The sequence below is a fragment of the Sinocyclocheilus rhinocerous genome, unplaced genomic scaffold, assembly GCF_001515625.1.
Source record: "Sinocyclocheilus rhinocerous isolate Xijiao unplaced genomic scaffold, SAMN03320098_v1.1 scaffold599, whole genome shotgun sequence".
NCBI lineage: Eukaryota > Metazoa > Chordata > Actinopteri > Cypriniformes > Cyprinidae > Sinocyclocheilus > Sinocyclocheilus rhinocerous.
The window spans coordinates 264,306-275,725 of record NW_015652138.1 but is presented as its reverse complement, the minus strand read 5'-3'; positions in this window follow the sequence as shown (position 1 = coordinate 275,725).

The window sequence follows — 11,420 nt, the reverse complement described above, 5'->3', positions numbered from 1 at the left end:
ACATACGAAAAATACGAAAACCAAAAAAAAAATCTAATTCTAAATATTGAATTTCATCAGTTACATTTTCTGACATTCGATAATATATATATATATATATACATACATACGAAAACCAAAAAAAAAATCTAATTCTAAATATTGAATTTCATCAGTTACATTTTCTAAATGATCAGACATTCGATTATCAGCTGGCAGATGATATAATGGGCAAACAAACATCTTACAGACTTACACTGGAACAAGAAACCATAATATAATAGAGAGTTGGGGATCCATTCAGAAACCACACAGCAACACTCAAACAACGTACAGTACCTTAGCAGCTCCGAACACCTTACCTGCTGCATAGCAATGCACTGATAACCAGCCACCCATAGTTTTGCACAAACAAACTGCGCTCACATTTTCATCCGTCCATGTGAAATAACTAGTTTATTGTGCATTTCAGAGAACAAAATGGACTATTGTACGTTCCTGTAGCTCAACCAGTAAAGCATGACGCTGTGCTGGCAATGCCAAGGTCATGGGTTTGATTCCCAGGGAATGCAAGACCTGATTAAATGTTGAATTTGAATACAATGTAAGGGGCTTCGGATAAAAGCGTCTGCCAGATGTGTAAATGAAAAGAATTGGAAAATAATTAGATTTCTGGCATCACCTGCAGCTCACGGGAGACAGGAACGCATTGAGACTTGTTGGTTTGGTGGATTTTAGAGCAGGTGAAGATGCCTCTGAAGATGTCTACCTAGGGGTATATGCCAAATATAATTTGAACTCGTGCTCATTAGACCGAGGCTCCCCTGTAGGTTTGTTATTCTCCTATCGTTCTGCAGTGGATGTGTCTGAGTGCGGCGTGTCTAGGCATTCTGGAGAGCCGTGATAATAGTGTATATTTTACTCCAAACAGGATGAACTGCAGAGATAGGTGGCACATGTGTGGGAGATCTCTCTGCTGTAAATCAGCGATAAGGCATCAAAACTCCCACATGCTCATCACGAAACATAAGCAGACGCTGCAGACCCTCGTTAGCTTTTGCTGTCTTTTCCATCTAGATGCAGTAATAAGAAAGGCACTTTCAAATAGCTATGTTTTGCAATTGAATATTGTACACATGAGCAAATGCCTCGAGTTACTATTGCATGACAATTTAATGTTAAACTTAATATTTTAATCTTTGTGACTTAGAGTTTAGAATCTTTTATCTTTAACTCAAATTTTAAAAGTTTCTGCACTGATTTATTATCACTTTTTCATGAATGATCTCACTTTTTGGTTTGCATCTTATTTGTGAAGTATTTACTATCCAAAAACAGGTATTATTTCATATATAAACCATATCTGTTTTTGCATTTCCATCATAAACAGCTACATCATCATGCCGTTGCCATGATAAAAGGTTTTATTTATACTTCCCTCCACTAATCTCTTCTATGACCTCTAAGTATATGCTGCAACCATGCTTTATCTTGTCAGAATGAGAATGCGTTAAGCCTTTCATTAGTTGACTTATAACTTACCCATAATGCATTACTGTGTCTCAAAGAGTGACACTGTGCATGCATATTACGCAGGGGAAACACATTGTGCGCTGGTTTAGAAATCATGCAGTATTTCAATGTTTTTGAAGTCGTAACCTTTTACCATCATGCTCTTTTGACCACAAATCACTGCCTACATTAGGTTTTAAGGGTTTTAACTGAGGATAAGTATTTATTCATCCCAGTTAATGGCATGTCCATCATCAGATGTCCACCAGCATCTTTAAAGTTGAGCATTGCATGAAATTGCAAGCATCTGCAATGCTTCAGTAATAGCAGACATGATATGCATATACCAGTACTTTTATTCAGCTACAGTTTCAAAATGCAATCTGGTATGGCAGCAACACCGTGCGAACAAACAGATTATTAATAACAAGGCTTTTTTATTGTTACTGAAGAATATTTAAGCAATCATGTTCTCCACATGAGGGATCTTTGTAATTAACCTCAGAGTTTAATAATCGCGGTGTTTGAGTGCAGTGCATCAGTGTGGACTTTCTGCCATCTAGAGGCCTAATGCATGGATTTACTGCGTCAGCCAGGGTTTAAAAAAAGCCTTCATGTTTTGACCCACCCTTGTTTCCATGGTGCTGTTTTACTGCCAAATTATACCAAGATTAACTAGCAGAAATTACTCTTGGCTCTTTATTAAACCGGAGAGGATATGAAACACAGGGCCCCAGAAAAGTATCAGGACACTTCAGAAAGTATAAATGTCATTTCATCAGTCAAAATGTGCCATTTATTTAAAAAAAATCAAAATAAGGTGATGTAAATGCATTTTTCAACAAAAAGTGCAAGATTTAAACTATAGATACATATATGCATGAAGACATATTTTGAACACATTTCAGTTGAATATTCACATCTAATGTGAACGTCACATCTTCTTAAAACCAGTTGCTTATTGTGATTTTGGTCTTTCATGATAACACATCATTGTCTCCTGCTAAAAATCCGAGGTGAAGCATCTTCTACAAGCTATATATAGATGTCTGTAAGAAAGGCTCAACTTTAATTATGTGAATTACTGCTGTTCTAAAAATATAATTACATATTTGACTGCACAGGGCAACCTTTTTCGGGGAAGTCGGCTGGAAAAATAATTATAGATAATGCAACTGCTGTACTTAGGTGCTTTTTTAATGAATGGCGTTTTAAAGCAGAGCACAGATCGTGGGAATTAGTCAGATGTAGAGTCTAGCACAAACGCAGAGAGGAGGAGACGGAGCTGACAGGGTTCGCTCACACATATTAATGTGCGTGAACCAGAAGGCATTCTGTGAAATGGGTGCATTCTCCAGTTTGATAAGATGATTTTTGTATGGTTTTAAAGTGTTGCAATGTGCTATGTCAAATTAAAGTACTATATTTTATTCATATAACTTTTTTTTTGTAATTTTAATAATTATAACAATTTATGATAATAATAATTTGGACATATATGATTAAATCATATATGGATTGACAGTATTTGAGAATGCGTTAAGCCTTTCATTAGTTGACTTATAACTTACCCATAATGCATTACTGTGTCTCAAAGAGTGACACTGTGCATGCATATTACGCAGGGGAAACACATTGTGCGCTGGTTTAGAAATCATGCAGTATTTCAATGTTTTTGAAGTCGTAACCTTTTACCATCATGCTCTTTTGACCACAAATCACTGCCTACATTAGGTTTTAAGGGTTTTAACTGAGGATAAGTATTTATTCATCCCAGTTAATGGCATGTCCATCATCAGATGTCCACCAGCATCTTTAAAGTTGAGCATTGCATGAAATTGCAAGCATCTGCAATGCTTCAGTAATAGCAGACATGATATGCATATACCAGTACTTTTATTCAGCTACAGTTTCAAAATGCAATCTGGTATGGCAGCAACACCGTGCGAACAAACAGATTATTAATAACAAGGCTTTTTTATTGTTACTGAAGAATATTTAAGCAATCATGTTCTCCACATGAGGGATCTTTGTAATTAACCTCAGAGTTTAATAATCGCGGTGTTTGAGTGCAGTGCATCAGTGTGGACTTTCTGCCATCTAGAGGCCTAATGCATGGATTTACTGCGTCAGCCAGGGTTTAAAAAAAGCCTTCATGTTTTGACCCACCCTTGTTTCCATGGTGCTGTTTTACTGCCAAATTATACCAAGATTAACTAGCAGAAATTACTCTTGGCTCTTTATTAAACCGGAGAGGATATGAAACACAGGGCCCCAGAAAAGTATCAGGACACTTCAGAAAGTATAAATGTCATTTCATCAGTCAAAATGTGCCATTTATTTAAAAAAAATCAAAATAAGGTGATGTAAATGCATTTTTCAACAAAAAGTGCAAGATTTAAACTATAGATACATATATGCATGAAGACATATTTTGAACACATTTCAGTTGAATATTCACATCTAATGTGAACGTCACATCTTCTTAAAACCAGTTGCTTATTGTGATTTTGGTCTTTCATGATAACACATCATTGTCTCCTGCTAAAAATCCGAGGTGAAGCATCTTCTACAAGTTATATATAGATGTCTGTAAGAAAGGCTCAACTTTAATTATGTGAATTACTGCTGTTCTAAAAATATAATTACATATTTGACTGCACAGGGCAACCTTTTTCGGGGAAGTTGGCTGGAAAAATAATTATAGATAATGCAACTGCTGTACTTAGGTGCTTTTTTAATGAATGGCGTTTTAAAGCAGAGCACAGATCGTGGGAATTAGTCAGATGTAGAGTCTAGCACAAACGCAGAGAGGAGGAGACGGAGCTGACAGGGTTCGCTCACACATATTAATGTGCGTGAACCAGAAGGCATTCTGTGAAATGGGTGCATTCTCCAGTTTGATAAGATGATTTTTGTATGGTTTTAAAGTGTTGCAATGTGCTATGTCAAATTAAAGTACTATATTTTATTCATATAACTTTTTTTTTTTTGTAATTGTAATAATTATAACAATTTATGATAATAATAATTTGGACATATATGAGTAAATCATATATGGATTGACAGTATTTGAGTATAATCTGACATTAAAATCTTTATGCTCAATGTTATTAAATTACAAGGGGCTTCATAAAATGATAATTTAATGCTATTTTTTTCTATCTCCCCATAAAAATACAAAAAAAGATCAGTGATTTTCAAATATCAACTTTTCAATTATCGGTTGATTACTTTAGAAAAATAATGAAAAATGTGTTTGAAGAGTTACTGAAAAATGCTGATGTCATTAGGAGTTTTTAATGCAATAGCTCAATTTTAAAGAAAACAGGGTTGACGCATTAACTGGGAACAAAAGAAATCTTTTTAATAATGCATTAGGTAACACTTTATTTCGATAGTCCACTTTAGACATTCTATTAACAGTAAGTAACTTTGCAACTACATGTCAACTAGCAGTTAGTAGAGTATTAGTAGACTGTCTGCTTAATATCTTCTAACACTTTCTTTGTCAACATTCTACTAACCCTAAACCTACCCTCAGTCTACTCTGAGAGTTAGTAGACATGTAGATGCAAATTAATGAGAATTAGTTGACATGTAGTTGACATGTAGTTACAAAGTTACTTATAGTTAGTAGAATGTCTAAAGTGGACTATCGAAATAAAGTGCAACCATGCATTATTATATAGAGAGCGAGAATAGACACATATGCATGCATTTTGTTCTTTAAAGTGTCCAAAAATGTATCCTCATAATGAAATAAATAACATAATAAAAACACAAACTGTTTTTTATAAGAACAGCACAGGTATATGAAGGACACGCATTGCATTTAGGTAAAATGACTGATGAATAATTCTGCTTGCATTTGCATGCCATAATTAACAAGAGAGGATATTACAGTTAAATGGGAAGAAATCCAATATAATGCAAATTGTATCGACATAAATGACTGAAATGCTCCCAGTGTTTAGCTACTCGTATTGAGAGTGTTCCTGGTAATTGGCTACTACTGACCACCACCCTCAGACTGCGAGCAAACAGGCATTCATCAAAAGCTGTCCGATAAGTGCTGTTCGTCTCGATTGTGATTCAGATTCTCTCTAGCGACCCGATCCATCAGGACTGTCTGCCTGCTCTTTGCTCAATATCTGACTGACTGTGATTCATGTGACATTCACCTCCCCGGCCCCATCAAACAGCGCTTTCTGCAGCGAGCGAGACCCGTCAGCTTCCACACATCTACCAGAACATTCCACCATGACCTAGATTACAGAACTGAGAATCCTCAAAGACGTGGAGAACGGAAAATGTGACGATCAAAGTGTCAAATAAAAATAGTTCAATCTAATTCATTTCGCCTAACATGCATGTGTTATACTGAACGTAGAGTATCACACTGTTAGTTTAGCAGCATGTTCATGTCAAACTCTATTGGGCTCAAATGAGTTGAGTTCCCTAAGCGCCTCTCATTAAGAATGCTACTTGCATGATGTGATTTGATCAAATAAGATTGACGTTCAAAGTGAGAGGGCATACGGCAAAGATCAGAAAGTTATTCACTCTCGAATGGAAAAATAACCTTAGAGCTCTGCTAGGACAATCAAACTCATTTGGCTCAGATATGATGCATAATAATTCCGTCAGCGCATATTGGCCAAATATGGATAGCTTCAGTATGGCACAAAATGTTTATCAAGCAAGTGAAAAGACTGCATAGACTGCAAGTTAGCACCTCAAAGCAGCAACTGGACTTCTGAAGAATACAAAACACTTCTGTGTGGAATAAAAATGCAATGGCGCCCCCTGTCTGTGTCTTTTAGGACTACATGATGCCACTGCCCATCTGCTGTAATGCAAAAGGTTATTAAATGTATTTTTAACAATGTATTCAGGATGATCGCATCTAGCGGAAGTATAAAAATAAAAGCAGAAAAACTATGCAAATAATTTGTGGTCTTTCTGCTGCAGGGTAATGTTGCTTTGTCAGTGAAGTCAACACGAAATCAAAACCGACCCTTTATACTTCTACTTTAATATGCATTCATGGTGTTACTGTGCATGATTCATAAGTGCATGCTATTCCAAAGAAAATATATGTTAGTCTTTGTAATTTTTCATGAAAATGCTGTCTAATTTGCTTTTCAGTTGATGTCAATAAGGCAGCCTACATTTCAAAGAATGGGGCTCTGGCAGCGTTTCAGGAACTCTGAAATAAAACTCACATATTTTAAAGTCAATTATCAACTGATAAAATCAAGACGCACACTACTTTTTTTCCTCATTGAATATTCTTTCACTCAGAAATATCTCACATCTCAGAAGTAAAATGAGCTGCAAATATTGACTTTAAGCAAATGCAACAACTAATGAGGTCGATTTTAGCATAAATATTATTAAATACTGATAAAGTCTGCTAGTTGAACTATGTGGTCAAAAAGACTTTTATGTTGTCACTTCCTCAAACAGATTATTTTTTAAGGGGTCATGGCATGCTTTTTTTCCTTCTTTTTTATGTGTTCACTGAGGTTCATTTATAATTTTAGTAAGTTTTATGCACACGAACAGCCATATATTTGCAAAACATTATTATTTTCTAATTCATTCTGATCAGAAACACTGTTTGAGGTCTGAAGCTTTTCATAGTACAATGACCAGTATGTCAAAAGAAAATGTGATTTTGCATGTTATGACAACTTGGGGAAATTACTTTAAGCAATTGGATAAATATAGATGTTTTTAATCGATTGTTTCTATCTGAATCATACCATACTCTAGCTCAGAATCATTCATTTGGCGAGTATGCAGACTTGAAACGCTTGGCCGACACATTGCAACCACACTTACACTTTTAAAAATAAAGATTGCAAAAAGGGCTTTTCACAGCAATACCATAGAAGAACCATTTTTGGCTCCACAGAGAACCTTTCAGTCAGCAGTTTGCAGTTATTTGTGATATTTACTAACAATTTCTAAGTGAAAATAGTTTCAAAGTAAATCCTACACCAGGATTCTCTTCAAACTATTGAGCTGCCATGACAGTAGTTGACTTTCCAGAGAAAACTGATCTTAGAAGAAGGTAGTTTAGCACTCAAAAATACTTGCATTTTGAATTACGTTTAGACACATTTCAGAATGCAATATGAACAAAATTAAGCTTGTGTAGCTGGAAAAAAAAACACTATTTATACTATTTTCTCCAGGAGAGGCTGTGACAAAATTGAAATGCATTTCAGAGCCGTGGAAAGTGTCGCATTGCTGCAGTTGGAGGAAGGGGGATGGGACACTGTTGCTAGGAAACACTTGTAGCATCATTGCACACTCTTCTTGCCAATTCAAACAAACTAAGGAGCTTGAGTGAAATGCCATGTGACCCCCTCAGTGGGCTTCATCCAACATCTTCATGCTGCCATTTGCACAAATGTTTATCAAGGAGAGCCCTTGAGTCGAGTTACTGTCTCTCTCAAGCGGTTTAATCTGGGTTAACTAAAGTGTCGTCTCTCTTCAGCACCCCCTGGTTGACTTCACAACCTTTTCCAATTTCATCACTGGATGCCATATTGATTTTAGAGCACGACTTTCTGCAATAAACACATGTGCTATCAAAGCCCACGCACCATAAAGACATTAAACTGTGCATCGGAGGTGTCTCATCTGTATTCAAATTCAGTTTGTGCAGCATCAAAAGCCCCTAGAGTCCAAGAGAAAGACAATATCTTCCTCCCTGAATTAATACACCTAAAGCAAAACATTCCCTGCAGAAATAATTCTCCTGTTTAAACACACACACACACTCTCTCTCTGAAGAGAAAAATGTACTGACAAAGGGCAAAAAGTAGTGGAAGGTTATTTGAAAGTTGATGCTAATGATGATGTGACGTGTTTATATATTGTGTAACAGTGTGCAATACTTTGAACGAGACCTTACAGATGCAAAATTATGACTGGATGCTGCATTGCCTTGACTAAATGGATGAGACATGACACCAGAGATATATTTTAAGGAAACAATAAATTAATGTTATGCCTGTTGTGTGTTTGGTTAAAACTATACACATACAAATGAATGAGTATTCACTCCCTCAATCAGCAAAAACTTCCCTTTCTAACTTAAAGGGGCTATATGTAAAAATTTTCACAGTGTTAATCTCTTTCTTATTGCCAGTGTGTGAACGGCGTGTAACGAAACTTTAAAAACGAGACCTTACTCGCTTCTTAGGTTGTCTATGAAAGCCTGTTGATGGTTTTTATGTGAAGAACGTGGAACGTTTTTGCCGGGAAATCGAAAGAATGTGACGTTTATGCGCTTCCGAAAGCCTCTCTTCCGTTCAATGACACATGAAACGAATGTTCAATGAACAGGTTAAAGCCAAAAGAGCTATTCTGTACTGTAATGCCAATGTGTCATGCAAAAAAAAAGGGGGATTCATTCAAACTATAGGGCGCTATCATACACCTGGCGAAATGCGGCGCCAGGCGTGACGCAAGTGTTTTTTGCTAGTTTCAGCCCCACGCAGTTGTCATTTTCACATCCTGTGCCACGTTGTTTAAATAGCAAATGCATTTGCACCCATTTGTGTGCCCATGGGCGTGCTGGTCTGAAAACGAGCTGTGTTCAGGCGCATTGCTGGCGCGTTGCTATTTTGAGGCAACTGAAATAGACTGCGCCATTGACCAACAAAAAACTGGTCTAAAGTTTTTTTTTGTTATTTTAAGAGCGCATTATGCACCTATAGGCGGGTGAACAACGCGCGTACACTTTGCTTATTACACACACAGGGATGCGCAGCAACACACAACCATGCCAAATATTAAAAATGAAAGGATTACAATGTAAAAATTTTATTATTGTGCCCTGTAGATGGTCTGCTCGTGAGCTTTAACCTCACGCATGAGCAGAACCTTTCCTCTTTGGAGAAGCGTTCAGTCTTTGCTCTTGCAAATTCCGCCATGTAAATAGCGAATTCACCATGGTGCGAGCGCAACTGGCTTTTAAAGGGGATGGGAGATGAGACTCTGATTGGTTTATTGCACGTTACACCCAAAACACACCCATTACTCATTAAAAGAATAGGGACAACCCTTTTAGACCATGCGCCGGGCGCGCAGACCATTTTTCCCATCCTTAAACTAGCAAAAGTAGATTCGGACAAACCCTAAGTGCACTTGCGCCGTGCGCTTTAGGCCATGCGCTTAGATCGTTAAAATAGGGCCCATAGTCTCACATAGCCAGATCTATATTGTCTATAAATTAACGGTGTAATTTCACCTCATCTGTCAACATGATGCAGGTGCAAACAAATCCACATCACTATGATCAGATGCTTTCTTAACTGCTGTTTTCTAACCGCTGTCATGTTTGTTGTGTGTTTATTTTGTTATTTAGAGGAAAGTGTGCAGCACATATTTACACATTCATCTAAACGTCGCTGTCAGCAGCGTCTGGATGTTCGCTAACTGAATGTCGCTGCATCGATATTTCTAACTTCTTTTTACTACTGAGCAAAGAAGGGGCACTGAATGAACTTACTTCCTATGCAAATATTCCAGCCAATCAGAACGGTTACAGTTTACACTGAAGACTTAAACAAGAGACAGCAACAAAAATGCACTTTTCATTCTGTGGAAAATTGGCATGCATACTAAGTAATGCTATATACTAACAAAAGCTATTTCTGACAAAAGAGGACAATAATGACCCAATAGCATATACAGCAAAGCATTGTGTGATTCATTCTTGGGAGTGGACACGTTTTAGTGGTCTCAAATGAATCTAAAGGTTGACTGAGGAATTAATGCAGCAGTAACGCTGTGATTAATGAGTCTTTCCACTTACTGACTTTCATAATTACAAACATGCTGTTGAACAAGACCAAGAATTGATATGTGTTATGGATCGTTAGACAAAAGATTATTGCAATTTGTCATGAGCATTTTTTCAAATCCTAACCTCTTGCAAAGAACACATAAATATTTATGAATTATTGCAGAAATAAATTCTAAGCAAGCTGATCATTGGTTAGTCAGTGATATATGTTATTCCAAACCTGTATTACTTTGTTTCTTCCATGAGGCAGAAAAAAAGATCATTTGAAGAATGTCCATGCTACCCTTTTCCATGCAATGAAAGCTTACAGCATACAGCTCCAAACGAACGGGACACACTATTCAAATGAGATTTGAGAGTTGTTATGGAGGGGAACTAATATATGGATTTAATTGTATTTTTTACACAAGGTTACACAATGCTTATAAAACATCCTTTTTTAAATTTGGGCCGAAAAAAAGTCTGAGACAGCATGCTCTCTCACTGCTCTCTCTGAGGCGCTAATACAAAAGCAAAGCCTATTTCAGTCTGAAAGACTGCCAGAACACAGTGTGGCTTTGAATGCCAAGTTTAAAGACTGCCAATTCATTATTTTCATGCCTGGGGAAAAGAAATTCATGACTAATCTGCCAGAAGACAATAAAACTTCAACCCACTTTATAGCTGTATATTTTTATATGTTATGTTATGTTATGTTACGTTACGTTACGTTACGTTACGTTACGTTACGTCATGTCATGTCATGTTATATGTTATGCTTGTTATGTTATGTTATGTTATGTTATGTTATGTTGTTATATGTTATATGTTATATGTTATATGTTATATGTTACATGTTATGTTTGTTATGTTATGTTATGTTATGTTATATGTTATGTTTGTTATGTTATGTTATGTTATATGTTATGTTTGTTATGTTATGTTATGTTATATGTTATGTTTGTTATGTTATGTTATGTTATATGTTATGTTTGTTATGTCATGTTATGTCATGTTATGTTATGTTATGTTATGTTATTGTTATGTCATGTTATGTTATGTTATATGTTATGTTTGTTATGTCATGTTATGTTATGTTTGTTATGTTATGTTATGTTAT